We start from the raw sequence: 16,121 nt of genomic DNA on the forward strand, positions 1-16,121 counted from the left end.
TCATGTTTGGTTCTATCCTGGGTCTCTAGGCTGCCCTGACTCTAGTTCTTGGCCATCCAGGCAGTGTCAGGTGTGGGATTTCTCTAGGTCCTCTACATATACCTTATGGTTGTGTAGCTTGGTATTCTTTTTTTTGTTGTTGTTTTGTTTTGTTTTGTTTTTTTTGAGACAGGGTTTCTCTGTGTAGCTTTGCGCCTTTCCTGGGACTCACTTGGTAGCCCAGGCTGGCCTTGAACTCACAGAGATCCTCCTGGCTCTGCCTCCCGAGTGCTGGGATTAAAGGCGTGCGCCACCACTGCCCGGCTGTGTAGCTTGGTATTCTTGTGGGACTCCCAACAGTGGGAATGGGAGGTATCTCTAAATCTTTTGCTTATTCTTGGGACCTTTTCCCTACTACTGGGTTGCCTAGTTGAACCTTAATATGAGGGTTTGTGCCTTGTCGTGTAACTTACTAGATCATGTTCAGTGGATATCCCTGAGAGGCCTCCTTTTTCTTTTAAAGGAAAATAGAGGAGGAGTGTATCTGGGGAAGAGGAGAGGTTGGGGGAGGACTAGGAGGAATGGAGGAAGGGAAAACTGCTGTTGGGATGTAATACATGGGAGAAGAATAAAAGAAAAAAATCTCTAACATACCAAAGATAAACTACTCATTTAAGGTCACTAAAAATCAAGAGTCATTTCACATGTTCACATCTGCCTCCTGGTTTTTGCACTTGGCATCCAGAGCAGTGACTACCCCATCTGTATTTGCTTTGATGGGTACAAGTTGTATTTTAATTAATTGATTGCTACTCTGTCTAGATCTGAGTAATCACCATTTGAAAGGCAGCTCTGAACTTAACCAAGATGTATGTGAAAATAACAGCAGTCCTGCTCCTGCTCCTGCTCCTGCTCCAGTTGAGTGGCTTCTTTGAATCTGGGAGTGGTGGGAAGGTGCTGGTGTGGCCAATGGAATACAGCCATTGGATCAACTTAAGGACAATTCTAGATGAACTTGTAAAGAAGGGTCATGAAGTGACTGTTCTGAGACCTTCGGTTTCCCTTTCTTATAAGGTTAACAACACATCTGTTATTGAGTTTGAGATGTACCTTTCATCCTTTTCCATGGCTAGTATAGAAGAACATGTCCTGGAATTAAGCAGTAGATACATTTATGAGATGCTAAAACAATCATTTTGGAGATACTTTTTAATGTTGCAAGAATTGCTTTGGAAGCATTTAGAATATTGTGAGATTATCTGTGAAGATGTAGTTTTTAACAAGTAACTCATGACAAAAATACAAAATTCAAGCTTTAATGGCATGGTAGCAGATCCTTCTTGTCCCTGTCATGACCTACTGGCTGAGATTCTCAAAATACCCTTTGTATGTACAGTCTCTGAGGCTTTCTTGGCTCCACATATGAAAAGTACAGTGAAGGACTCCCATTGCCTCCTTCCTACATACCTACTGCTCCATCAGAATTGAGTGATAGAATGAATTTATAGAGAGAGTGAAAAATGTAATCTATGTGCTTTGTTTTGACTTTTGGCTTCAAACATTTAATGAGAAGAGATGGATTCAACTTTGCAGTTAAGTATTAAGGAAGTTCCCTTTTCAATTGGGATTGTTGCTTTCTCAATTTACTGCATCATTGAAGGAGAACTTGAAACAACAGGTTTGACAGCAGAAAGATTTATCTCTCTTAAGTAAAATGGTGAAAAGTCTGTGAAATTATCTGCCAAATTGAAAGCATTGTAGAAAAGCCTATATCCCAGTGTCAAATTGGAAAGCCTTGTCTATAACTTGCACAGGATACTTCATAATGGCACATACTCACCAAACAATGCTTTGTGGGTTTCTCTAAGCAAGTATATAGCTATTTTATCTCAGCTTTTAAAACAGTTCTACCTCGGTGGTATTTATCATCATCATCATCATCATCATCATCATCATTGTTATCATTATTATTTATTTGTGCACTGACTGGGAGGTTGTGTGTCGAGACACACATGTGAAGGAAGTTCAGCAGATAATTTGTGGAGTCTATTCTCTCTTTGTACTTTTACACGTATTCTGAGGTTATAATAAGCTCTTTCATTGGTTGTCATCTCACAAGTAAAGACACGCAAACATTGATTATGAAAGCTTTTCCTTTAACTTAGGCTTCTCTCAATAAGCTCTTATAACTTAAATTAACCCATTTATATTATTTACGTTCTGCCATGTGGTATTACCTCTCTTCCATCTTGCACCTCTTGTTACTTCTCCATGTCTGGCTGGCATCTCCACATTTTTCTTTCCAGAGTTCTCTCTATGCCCCAAAGTCCCACCTATACCTCCTGCCAAACTATCGGGCATTCAATTTTTTATTACATCAATCACAGCAATACATTTTCATACAGTGTACAAATATCCCACAAGAAAGGACAGAAGTATGTCTGCCACCTTGCATAGCAAACGCTTTAATCCATTGGGCCATCTTGCTGACCCCTAAAATGATTGTTTTAAACTCATCCAATGTCTTCTTGAGTGACAGATTTGTAGATTGAGGATTAACACTGAAAGACCCTAACCCTTCAGGCTTACACACACCCCTGAGCCCCAGGAGAATGAGGAACTAAAAAGCTAGTTCCAAGGGCAAACTGACTCAGCCATTACCCAACCACCCCTGCCACAATGTAACAATGTAAAGAGATTTCTGTTAAGAGATGGGCTCAACTGTGACTGGGATAATTGCAAGTGTTCCAGGAAAGACCACTGTAACCTTTGTGTAACTTTCACTCCCACCCTGATACGCCCCTTGAGGTTTTGGGAAGAATGTGCATGCAGACGTGACTGTACCCACCCTGTGATCAGGCCATGATCTTGTGAAATTAGCTTCTAGACATAAATCAATTGAAACGAAATTGTATGGGAATAGTAATCTTATGGCTTTTGTGTGTTTTTCCTTTAAAAGTACCCATGTGGCTGCAGTAGGCATGACTCTTGCTCTCAGGACAAGAGTAGCCCGACTGTACAGACGCATCAATAAACCTCTTGCTGTTTGCATCAACTGGACCGGAGTCTGGGTTCTTGGGGCACCCACCTGAGAAGGTAGTACCCTGGGTCTGAGGTCTATCAAACATATATTTCTACCATAGTTATCTACACAGCATGGAGAACTTATCACTTCTAAGGTAATTAGTTATTTTATTTAAAATTTGAAATATTTTCTGACTTTAAAAAATGAATTTCTTCACAGTTGTGACATACACCATCTCCATCACAGACACAGCAAGTTTATGAATGCAGGATTTTAGAAAATCCATGTTCAGTCACTGAGTGTTTAAAATTCTTCTCTTTTAAACCTTTAATGGTCCTAGCAAATGGCTCACCAGGTAAAAGCACATGCTGTGGAGAAGCTGAAGACCTTAGACCCATTCACCAGACAGAAGGAGTGAAAGGACAAAATACTTTCCCACAAATGTCCTACAAATGTCCTCTGAACACACACACACACAGAGACACACACACACACACACACAGACACACACACACACATACACACACACACATACACACACACAGACTCAGACACACACACACACACACACACACACACACACACACACACACACACACACACACTGCACACTATATTCCAGCCACACACTTGTAACCAACTCTGGCTACATTATCGGAAGTGCTTTCAGAAGACTCCCTGGCATACTCATCTTCCCCTGACACTTATGTCATGGGTTAAACCTTCCTGTTCTGATTCCTCTTCAGGAAGACCCACGACACTCACCCAGATGATGGGGAAGGCATATATATGGCTCATTCGAACCTACTGGGATTTGGAATTTCCTCACCCTCTCTTACCAAATTTTGATTTTGTTGGATGACTCCACCGCAGACCTGCCAAGCCTCTGCCTAAGGTGAATATATTCCTGTCTGCTTGCTTCTCTTTGCCTTATATATTTGGCAGGAGTGATTCTATTTCATTCCTTCAGAATGTTTCTGTCAAACTCAGAGTGTCACAGGAATTTAGATAGAGAAACTGGCCAGTAGAAATGAGTGTATCTATCCCGTCACAAGAGTCTGAATTTCTTTTATGGAGCCCTGTGGGACTTCTGAGGACAGGGACAGTTAGAGTCTTACTCAACACAGAGAAAAACTCAGTGATTCACACAGAACATACAGAGAGGTGACAGGGACACTTCACAGGAAAGCACCAAGCAGACAGAGACACGAAGTGTGCACAGGCTCACCCACAAACACCAGCAATGCTGCCTTGAAGACAAACTGTGAACAAGTGTCAGAACTATGGAAATGTGGCAGAGGGGAAAGGCCAAGTTGCCTGGCAGTAAAAGTAAAGAGCAGAGGTGAATCACAGGTAGGGAAACAGCTCTGCTTAGTGAGGAAAACTCAGCTCTCTCTGGTCACTAAAGCCTGCCCTTAGTTAATGACTGCAAATGAGTTCCGTAAGCTCACAGGATGACATCCCTCCCAAGGTTCAGAGGAAGGCATTGCGATTTTAACGTCACACTTCATGATGCAGGACAAGTGAACATTTTTCTGCTCTAGTGTGAAATGTCTCCGGAGACCCCTTTTTAGTTGTGCAGTACAGCAACGTACAGTCTGATCTTACCCCAAAGACCACATGTCTGTTTTCAAAGTTAGTTACGATGTAACTGAGAAGTCCAAAGGCTGAGGGATGATTCATATCTTCTGTGCAGGCCAGCACTGTTTACAAGCCACTCTGTCTTTACATTAAGGGGACAGCAATGTCCGCAGGAGAGGTGGGAGGGAGGTAGAGTGAGGACTTCCAGGGTGTGCTGAGGCTGTCACTCAGTCATGAAGAGCTGGCCCCACATACCCAGTACACCAAAAAGGAAGAAGAAGTGTGTGTGTGTGTGTGTGTGTGTAGATTCTAATCATGTTAATCGGGAATAATAGAGGGTGGATTGAAGTCTGAGACACAAGTTTTCTGTCTTTCTTATTTTTTTTATTTTATTTTACAATACTATTCAGTTCTACATAACAGCCACAGATTCCTTTGTTCTCTCCCTTCCTGCTCCCCTCCCCTTCCCCCCAGTCAACCCCCCATTCCCACCTCCTCCAGATCAAGGTCTCCCCCGAGGACTGAGATCGATCTGGTAGACTCAATCCAGGCAGGTCCAGTTCCCTCCTCCCAGATTGAGCCAAGTGTCCCTGCATAAGTCCCAGGTTTCAAACAGCTAACTCATGCAACTAGCCCAGGACCTGGTACCACTGCCTAGATGCCTCCCAAACAGATCAAGTCAATCGACTATCTCACCTATTCAGAGGGCCTGATCCAGTTGGGGGCCCCTCAGCCTTTGGTTCATAGTTCATGTGTTTCCATTCATTTGGCTATTTGTCCCTGTGCTTTATCCAACCTTGGTTTCAACAATTCTCGCTCATATAAACCCTCCTCTTTCTCACTAATTAGACTCCCAGTGCTCCACCCGGGGCCTAGCCGTGGATGTCTGCATCCAGATTCCTCAGTCCTTGGATGGGGTTTCTGGCACAACTATTAGGGTGTTTGGCCATCCCATCACCAGAGTAGGTCAGTCCCAGCTGTCTCTCAACCATTGCCAGCAGTCTTTTGTGGGGGTATCTTTGTGGATTTCTGTGGGCCTCTTTAGCACTTTGTTTCTTCCTTTTCTCATGTGGTCTTCATTTACCATGGTCTCCTATTCCTTGTTCTCCCTCTCTTTTCTTGATCCAGCTGGGATCTCCCTCTCTCTTTCCCTCAACCCTTACCCTTCATTGCTCCCACTCATGTCCAGGCTATTCATGTAGATCTCATCCATTTCTCCATCATTGGGAGATCTCCGTGTCTTTCTTGGGGTCCTGTTTTCCAGGTAGCCTCACTGGTGATGTGAGTAGCAGTCCAGTTATCCTTGTTCCACATCTAGTATCCTCCTATGAGTGAGTAAATACCATATTTGTCTTTCTGAGTCTGGGTTACCTCACTCAGGATGATTTTTTTCTAGATCCATCCATTTGCCTGCAAACCTCATGATGTCATTGTTTTTCTAAGTTTTCTGTCTTAATCAATAACTTTGGATTCTTTTTGTCATTTGTGATGAGAATTGTTGTTTCTCTACAGCAACTACTTCCGAGTAGATTCTCAAATATTTCTCTGCATCTCAAAGAACATATATTTGATAAAGTACATCAATAATGCAAATGTATACATTAAATTTTAGTGTGTATTTAAGAATAGCTAAAAGGGCTGGAAAGATGGCTCAGGGATTAAGAGCACTGCCTGCTCTTCCAGAGGTCCTGAGTTCAATTCCCAGCAACCACATGGTGGCTCACAACCATCTGTAATGTGATCTGGCACCCTCTTTTGGCCTTGCAGGGATACATGCAGGCAGAACCCTGTATACATAATAAACAAATCTTCAAAAAAGATATATATTCAAATATATAATATAATAATATATGTAATTATTAATAAATAATATGATATGTAATATAATATATTATATATATATGTTAGGTTTGTAAGAAGAACTACTCATAAAAGAGGCCACAAAAGAGCAAGTAAAGGAATATACATTGTTATGTTGGATTATATGAATAGTTTTATATTATCTAAACAAAGAAACAATTGAATAGTGTAACAAATAAAAAATGTTTTAAAAAAAGATTAGCTAAAAGATAATGTTTGGAAAATTCTTAAACTAAAAACCTAAAAATTATTTAATTGGGTGAATATAGTATTAGCCATGATTTGAAAATCCTTCATATAAAAAAAGTGAACAAATTTCATGAACCTACTAAATATGTGTGTGTTCATATGAAATAGTTTAATTGAAATATTATTAATCCCACCAAATGAGTATAATACCATTATCCAAATACTTTGGTCAAATAAATCAAGCTTTATTTTCTGCCAGTCAGAGCTATTTCCCTAAAGCAAAGTTTGAGAAAATGGTGGCAAACATGGGATTATAAAGCTTCCAAAACTGTAAGACTAGAGGGTTTTCAATGGTTGCAGAATTACCAAAGGAATTTGGGTTATGCAGGAATTTAGTTGAAAACCTCAAGACTCCTTGGCAGAACTTCCTATCAGGGTAGAGTTCAGGGTAGGTTCAAGGAGTGAGTCAAACTCATAGGGTGGGGAGCATGTTAGACTCCACAGACAGGTTAAATCGAGATCAAACTTGAATTTTTCAGCAAGTAGACCTTACAACAAAATGGCTTCTGATATTATGAAGGAGTCAGGCTGGTCCATCGGTGTACCATGCATAAGGGATTATGCTCATCCTGACCGCACATCTTGACAAAAGAGCAAAACTCTAGGTATTTGATACTGGAACCTTTCATTGAGGCAGGTCCAAGCCCCTCCCCCTGAACCAAGGCTGTGTAAGATAGCCCACCACAGGCAGTGGACTCCAAAAAGCCCCCTCATGAAGCAGGGACAGATCCTGATCCCACTACCAGGGGTCTCCTTAAGCAGGTCAAGCTACACAATTGTCTCGTCTATGCAGAAGGTCTAGTCCAGTCCCATGGAGGCTCCACAGCTATTGGTCCACAGTTCATGAGTTCCCACTAGTTTGGTTTGGTTGTTTCTGTGTTTCCCCATCATGATATTGATGCCCCTTGCTCATAGAACCTCTCTTCTCTCTCTTCAACTAGACTCCTGGAGCTCGACCTGGTTATTGGCTGTGGATCTCTGCATCTGCTTCCATCAGTTACTGGATGAAGGCTCTATGATGACAGTGAGGGTATTCACCAATCTGATTACCGGAGTAGGCCAGTTCAGGCACCTTCTCCACTATTGTTGTAGTCTAAGGTGGGGTCATGCTTGTGGACTCCTAGGAACTTCCCTAGCACCCTGTTTCTTCCTATCCCCATGATGTCTCCTTTATCATGGTATCTCTTTCCTTGTTCTCCCACTCTGTCTCTGTTTAGCTCAACCATCTCATTTCCTTATGTTCTCATCTCCCATCCTCTACCCTTTATTGCCCCCCCCATTTACTCATGGAGATCTCATCTATTTCCCATTCCCAGGGCAATCCATGTGTCCCTCTAAGGGTTCTTCTTGTTAGCTAGCTTCTCTGGAGCTATGGGTTGTAAGTCTGGTTATCCTTTGCTTTACTTCTAGTATCCACTTATGAGTGAGTAAATACCATATTTGTCCTTCTGAGTCTGGGTTATCTCACTCACGATGATATTTTCTAGTTCCATCTATTAGCCTGCAAATTTCACGATGTCATTGTTTTTTACTGCCAAGTAGTACTCCATTGTGTATATAGGTGGCAAAGTTCTTTAATCCCAGCACTTGGGAGGCAGAACCAGGAGGATCTCTGTGAGTTCGAGGCCAGCCTGGTCTACAGAGCAAGTTCCAGGACAGGCTCCAAAGCTATACAGAGAAACCCTGTCTCAAACCTCCACCCTCAAATAGAGTACCATTATATGGTCATTTCTCCGCTAAAATAAGGGATTCATTAACTAAATGTCAGGAAATGAATTAGGGAGATTTGAGAGAGCTAATAGGTGAAAGAGTAGGTCATATGAGAAAAGGAAATAATGTCTCTTATGGAGATTGTTAACTTATGTCAAAGAACATAAATAAGGCTTAATTGTGCTGTCTTCTTCTGTAATAACATTTTCCATACCACCTTTCTCTCAGCTTTCTTGTCATACAGAAAGGAGAGTGAGATGTCGCAAAGGTGAATTCTCAGGAGTCCTTAGCAGTGTGTTGTGAATGAGGGCATACCCAGGAACCATTTAAAATGAAAATACCTTGCATATTTCCACAGAAATTTAAAATGTGCTTTCTGTATCCCTGCATTAAGATAGAAGACAGAGGTAGGAATGTAACAATCTGTCACATGAACTAGGGGTCCCAGAGCCACACACTTAAGGATTTAAAATTTTATAACACAGTAATGCATTTGGTTCTAAAAATATGTGTTCAAATGAGTTGTGATTGATGACCATAGGTGTTAACGTTAGAGAAGAAGGCATTGAATTCTACCATAGCATCTTTCAATAGATTGTACTCTGTGGAAGGAGAGAGAAAGAATATACCATTAAAATCTGTTTCATGGGGCCAGAGAGACGGCTTAGAATTTAAGAGCACTTGCTGCTCTTGTAGAGGACCCAGGTTTGGTTCCCAGCACCCATGTGGTACTTTACAACCACCTATAACTATAGTTCCACAGAATCTGACTCCTCTTTTCTGGCCTCTGGGAGTACTTGCACACACATAGAACACATACATATGTGCAGGCAAAACACTCAAAAGAAAATCTTTTGGAAAATAATTTGTTTTACTATAAACCATTGGGAAATTATGCACAAAAATAATTAAGATGTATTTATGATTAAGATTCATAGAAGCTATTCATGAAGGAAGCATTGAATGTTACTTTATGTATAAAAAGCTGGTTTTATTTTTATATGCATGCTGTATGCATACAAAAATGTTATGTTTTTATTGAAAATTCATACAATATATTCTATAATTATTTTTCATAGAATACTTAACTATTCACAGCCATAACACAAATTTGCATATAAAATGAAGAGAAAAATGAAAAACAGGGAGAAAAAAATGTTGTTCTATAGGAGTAAAAATGTCCATATTACAGGACTCTAATTTTCTAAATGTATATCACATAATCAGCATGTGTACATGTATGTATGTATATATCAAGTAATTTTATGTATGTGTTTGCTGGGGTAAAACCCAAGGTTGCAATAATGGAACACATGTGACATGAAAATAGACCGTGATCCCTGCAGTAGAAGATGGAATATGGGGAATGGAAGCTCAGGAGCATGGGACAGCACAACAAAAGCAAATTATATTTCCAAATGTCACAATGAAACCCACTGCTCTATGTACTGATTCAAAAAGGTGGGGGCCTGAAGAAACAGCTCACTGAACCAGAGCAATTGCTGTTCTTGTAGAGGACCCAGGTTCTATTCCCAGCTCCTCAATATCAAGTAAAAAAAAATTTTCCCTTTAGAAGTCGGGAAATGACCCCCGCTCTAGAGACAGTTAAGATCTCCAACCAAGCAGGTGCCCTTAACTCACCAGACTAAAACCATATTCTACAAGTCAGGGAATTGAAGCCAGCCTATTAGAATTGGGGAACTGAGGAAACTGTCCTCCATTTCTTCTGAATTCAAATTCAAATTTTAAAGGATAGTAAGATATTAATAGACAAAATATGTCCCATGCAACATCAACAAATGTTTTTTGATCAGGAATTTGACTCAACAATTGACAGCTAATTAGCCTATTTTGACTATTGAGTATGGTTTCAAAGATGTGCATGTACGGTGAGGTATGGCCATGTCAGGACAACAGTGATGTGTTTTGGCTCTCTCAGTAGAACATCAAAATGGTTGTGGGAAGAAAGTTATTCAGGATATTTAGGGTCAAACATCCCATAGATGGCATATGCAGGAGTTGAAAAATACATGAAGGATGACTAGGACCAATTTCAGCATTTGGATAAAATTAATCCAACAAGATCTGCTAAAGACTGTTTTCTCAGCTGGGTGGTGGTGGGACACAGCTTTAAGTCAGTGACAGTCAGATCGCTGTGAGTTCAAGACCAGGGTGGTCTACAGAGCAAGTTCCAGGATAGCCAAGGCTACACACAGAGAAAACCTTTCTCAAAAAACAAAAATAAAAAAAAGATTTTAAGAATGTTTTCTTTCATTCAAATGTGCAAAGGAGAGCACACAAATACTTAATTCAGGAGCAATTCCAGAAGACAAGTCCTATACAAAGTGAACTAAGAGAAGACAAATGGAGTTATGTCAAAGAAAAACTTATTGTCAAAAGTCACAATAGCTGTATGTACTGTCTTGAATCAATCACACAAGTAGAAACACACTCATATACACACATACACATACATACATATATATATACGTTCACACAAAGAAGCACAATAACATAAATTGACAACATAGTAAATATCTTTCCAATAAAATGAGCACCTCTTAACACACACACACACACACACACACACACACACACACACACACACTACACAATTGAAAGAAGAATGGACATTGTTATCAAAATTAGAAAAAGATTCATGGTCCATAAATTCCACTCTTTGGTCTGTATGCAAAACAATGGATGGAAGGATGATCACAGCTGCACTGTTCCTGACAGGAAGATGTGCGGTAGTTGAAGAATGGCCCCATAGGGTCATCCATTTGAATGTTTGGTGTAAAGTCAAGGAACTATTTATAAAGGATTGGGAGGTGTGGCCTTGCTGGTGTGTCACTGGAGACAGGCTTTGAGGTTTCAAAGGCCCAAGCCATGCCTGGTATCTTTCCCTCTGACTACAGTTTATGGATCAGGTTGAGCTCTCAGAAACTCTGCTGGTGCCATACTTGCCTGCCTACCACAGTGCTCCCCACCACAATGTTCATAGACTAAACCTCTGCAACTGTGGCCAGGCTCCCAGGGGGCCTTAATCATGATGTCTCCTCACAGCATTAGAACAGTAACTAATAAGGGGAGAAACAATCTAGGTATCACTAGAAGTATAAGTAAACAATATATAGTACATAAATACAAAGAAACATCACTAAACCTTTAAAACTGAGAGTATAGAGACACATGGTATGACCTTTAATGACTGTACACAAAGTAAACAGCCACAGAACAAGACAGAAATAAGAAAATCTTATGTATACTACCCAGACTGGTCAAAATTATAGAAACAGAAAACATATATGATAACCAAGGGACTGGAAAGGGAGAAAGATAATGTTGGATTTAATTTCTACAAATCTTGTCTTTCAAGATGAAAATGTTCCAGAACTGTTTATATGAATGTGAAGATGTGTAACACACAGAACTGTAACCTTACAGTTGGCTACAACTGTCCATCTTATATGTGGATAGTTTTAAGCACCCACTACTCTATCATTTCTATTGCTGCTCAGTTTCATCCTGTGGATGTTTGTAGCAGGAATCTTAAAAGTTCTTATTAATAAAATCAAACCCGAGGCCAGTTATTGGGGTCAATGCTGGTAGATCAGAGAGACAGAACAAGTCACAGCTAACCTCACCTGGCCAGCTTCTCAGCTGGTCTTGTTTCCTCAGACTGGAAGCTTCTGTGTCCTCATCCAGAATGAATTTCAGCTGAAATGCTGCTCGAAAGCCTGAAGCTTAACCAGCCACATGCTTAACCAGCCAAATTCTTCTAGTTTCTGGTCCTCACACCTTATATATCTTTCAGCTTTCTACCACCACTCTCTGGGATTAAAGGCTGGCTTTCTGGGATTAAAGGCGTGTGTCACCATACTTGGTTTTTTCCAATGTGGCCTTGAACTCACAGAGATCCAGAGGGATTTCTATCTCTGGAATGCTAGGATTAAAGGTGTGTGCTATCACTGCCTAACTAGTGGCTTTTCTGTTCTCTGACCACAGATAAGTTTATTAAGGTACACAATATTTTGGGGAACACAATACCACCACAGATGTTGGTGTCAGTTTTTATGCAGGTTATTTGTGGTTGATGCTGATATTCCATTAACAGGAAATAAAAGACTTTGTCCAGTCATCTGGAGAACATGGTGTTGTGGTGTTTTCCCTGGGTCCATGGTGGGTACCCTAACAGAAGAAAGGGCCAATGTGATTGCAGCAGGCCTTGCCCAGATTCCACAGAAGGTGAGATACAGTGCCTCAGTGTTGCATCCTGTTCCGGTATGATTGCAGAAACCTCTTTTGTGTGAAACTGAAGTTGTCCTGATAGCTCTAGCTCATCTCTGAAGTCACCTGTGATACAGAAAGACAGGGGACAGATGCCAAATAGTAGGCGATGTTTTTGATTAATAACTTTGTTATTAACTGTGTTCAGAAAAAAAAAAAACTAAATAAGAGTTTGTGAACTTAGTGTCAAGAAGGTATTATAGGCACAACAATATGCCTTCTTACTTCCTCCAATTTCTTGGAGGCTATTTGAGGACTCTGCACACACTACAGTATAACCATACAGCATTTAAATTATAACCAGTATGTGCACCGGCCCAGTAACAATAAGAAAGCAATCAAAATTTGCAGTTGTGGGACTGCAGAAGTGCCTCATCCTTGAAGAGCATGTGTTGCTCACCCAGAGGACCTGAACTTACTTCTGAGACCCCAAGTTTGTCAGCTCACAACTGCCTGTAACTGCATCTCCATGGGATCCAATGCCCCCATCCAGCCTGTCATGACACCCGTACACTCTTTCCATACATATGTATACACATACTGTCTTAGTTAGGGTTTCTATTGCGGTGAAGAGACACCATGACCATGGCAATTCTTATAAAGGAAATGTATTAATTGAGGCTGGCTTACCATTTCAGATGTTTAGTCTATTATCATCATGGCCAGTGGTATGCAGGTAGACATGGTGCTAGAAAAGGGGCAGATTCTACATCTTTATTTACAGGTGGCAGAAGGAGACTGTGTGCCACACTGGACATAGGTAGAGCATATGAGCCCTCAAAGTCTGCCCCCACAGTGGCATATTTCCTCCAAGAAGGGTACACTTCTTCTAACAAGACCACTGCTCCAAATAGTGCCGCTCCCTATAGGCCAAGCATTGAAACACATGAGTCCACAGGGGCCATACCTATTCAAATCACTACACATACACACTCACACATGCAGACACACTGGCTTACACATAAATAAAAATAAATCTTTACTTTTAAATGGAATTTGTGCTATTCTGGCTTATTGGCTTATCTGTTATTTTATTATTTAGTTGGCAGTTTGCTTTCTAAGGAGAGAGAAAGGATGGGTATGGATTTGGATAGATGAGGAAAGGCTGGGGGAGGGAAAATATAATCAGAAGATACTGAATGAAAAAAATCTCTTTTCAATAAAATGAAAATAGAAAAAGAAGAAAATGTAAATTTTAAAAAAATGAGGTTTGGTTTGCTTGGCGGTGGTGGCACAAGCCTTTAATCTCAGCACTCAGGAGGCAGAGGCAGGAGGGTCTCTGTGAGTTTGAGACCAGCCTGGTATACAGAGTGAGATCCAGGACAGGCACCAAAACTACACAGAGAAACCCTTTCTCAAAAAAAAAAAAAAATGAGATTTGTATAATGGCATAATATCCCTTTGTAGCGTTGGCCAAATGTGACCACCTACATACTAAAATGGGCTTATGCAGGGTACTGTTTTCCTTGCTACACAAAACAGTAGGTAAAATAGGATTTGCAAACCCCAGGTCCACCTGGGGGACTGCGGATGTTAATGCTAAAATAGGAGGCAACTCAGACACTTGCTCTTGAAGTGACTCTGTGCATAGACAGTGCCATGCGACAAGGATATAATCTAATAAAATACCTTTGATAAAAGTGATGATACGTGAACTAACTCAAATATCATTGAAAAATGTTTATATTGAATTTGGAAAGTAAAACTTCTATAAATATATATTAGAAAAAAATCAAGTTATGTATTAGTAACATTGGTGGGTTGTTTAACTGTAATTTCTTTCTTTCTTTCTTTTTTTTTTTTTTTTTTTTTGGTTTTTGGAGACAGGGTTCCTCTGTGTAGCTTTGCACCTTTCCTGGATCTCACTCAAGACCAGGTTGGCCTGCCTCTGCCTCCCAAATGTTGGGATTAAAGGCGTGCGCCACCACTGCCTGGCTCTTAACTGTAATTTCAATCACACATTTCTTTTTCTTTTTATTTTTTAATCTGTATTGGTGTTTGGCCTGCATGTATGTTTGTATGAGGGTGTTGGATCCCTTGGAACTGGAGGTACAGACAAACTGTTGTGAGCTGCCATGTAGGTGCTGGGAATTGAACCTGGGTCCTGTGAAAGAGCAGCCAGTGCTCTTAAACACTGAGCCATCTCTCCAGCCCTGACAGATTTCTTAATCCTGCTTGACATTGCTGGACCTACCTTTGTCTAAGTTGCTCTGGTTTAAATGTTAAGGTGGCATGCTGACACTTGGATAAACATGAGAATAAATGCAGGAGAGTGAAGAGTATTGCATCCTTGCTGTAGTAGTTCTTCACGGTTCCCATCATCCAACCTCACCTCCTGACTCTTTGACATTGGGCATTTATAACCATTGATTCTTAATCTATCCAGAATTCTAACAGGAGTAACTTGCATTTGACCAAAGTAATAAGAGGCTAGCTTCCTCTTAACAGGTTTTTTGGCAATTTGAAGGCAATAAACCAAACACCTTGGGCTCCAACACTCGGCTGTACAAATGGATCTCCCAGAATGACCTTCTCGGTAAGCATTAGGAGACACCTGAGACATAGGAATGGCAGGTCAACACTAATGCATTTATGACAACTGTGATCTAGTCCTGGGGAAAATGGATACAAGAACTAATGGGAATATTCTAACACTAATATCCAGATGGGAGAATCCATTTTTATCTCTCCTTTAATTATCATTTCAATACATTTCAGTCACTTTCTTCTCTCCACCTCCTATTTCTATACCTTTACATACACCCTTTTCCCTATGGTAGGTCAATTTCAAATGCCAGTGAGAATGGTATCCTTTCATTAATGACTCTTCAGTTACTAGCTCCCCCCAAACTCCACATCATGAGACAGTCCTATATTCGATGAAGCATGGCTTGTCCTAATTCTCATTCCATCAGTATGATCAACCAACCCCCTACTACATGGAGGCAACCTACCATGAGCAGTGGCTTCACTGTTCCTTGAAGAGAACACCCTATCCTCAACCACAGCCTGTGCTTGCACAAGCTGTTTGCTGCACTTGGGGGCGGGGCTCTGCCATTTTTGTCCATTGCCCAAAATCATTCTGCTTCCACACTGCACCTCCTCAATGTGGCCTTCACTTAACCTCTGTGGACTTGTGGTGCTCCTTGCTCTAAGACATGAGAGGAATTCAGTGTAGTCCCATGGTTATGATAATGTTAACTAGAGAATATTTACCCTTTCTGTGCCTTTCTCCACCTCTCATTTCCTGTCTCAGACTTATGATTAACACTTGCTCGTAATTTCTCCCCTTCCTAGGTCATCCTAAAACCAGAGCTTTTATAACTCATGGTGGCACTAATGGCATCTATGAGGTGATATACCATGGGATCCCTGTAGTTGGCATTCCTTTGTTTGGAGACCAATTTGATAATGTTGTTCACATGAA

General features: G+C 40.7%; 1 pseudogene; it reads left to right on the forward strand.

The window, feature by feature from the left end:
• Window positions 1–827: 827 nt before the first annotated feature.
• LOC114688899 lies at window positions 828–15,318 on the forward strand (annotated as a pseudogene).
• Window positions 15,319–16,121: the final 803 nt, after the last annotated feature.

Source organism: Peromyscus leucopus, chromosome 10 (assembly GCF_004664715.2).
Source record: "Peromyscus leucopus breed LL Stock chromosome 10, UCI_PerLeu_2.1, whole genome shotgun sequence".
Taxonomy (NCBI): domain Eukaryota; kingdom Metazoa; phylum Chordata; class Mammalia; order Rodentia; family Cricetidae; genus Peromyscus; species Peromyscus leucopus.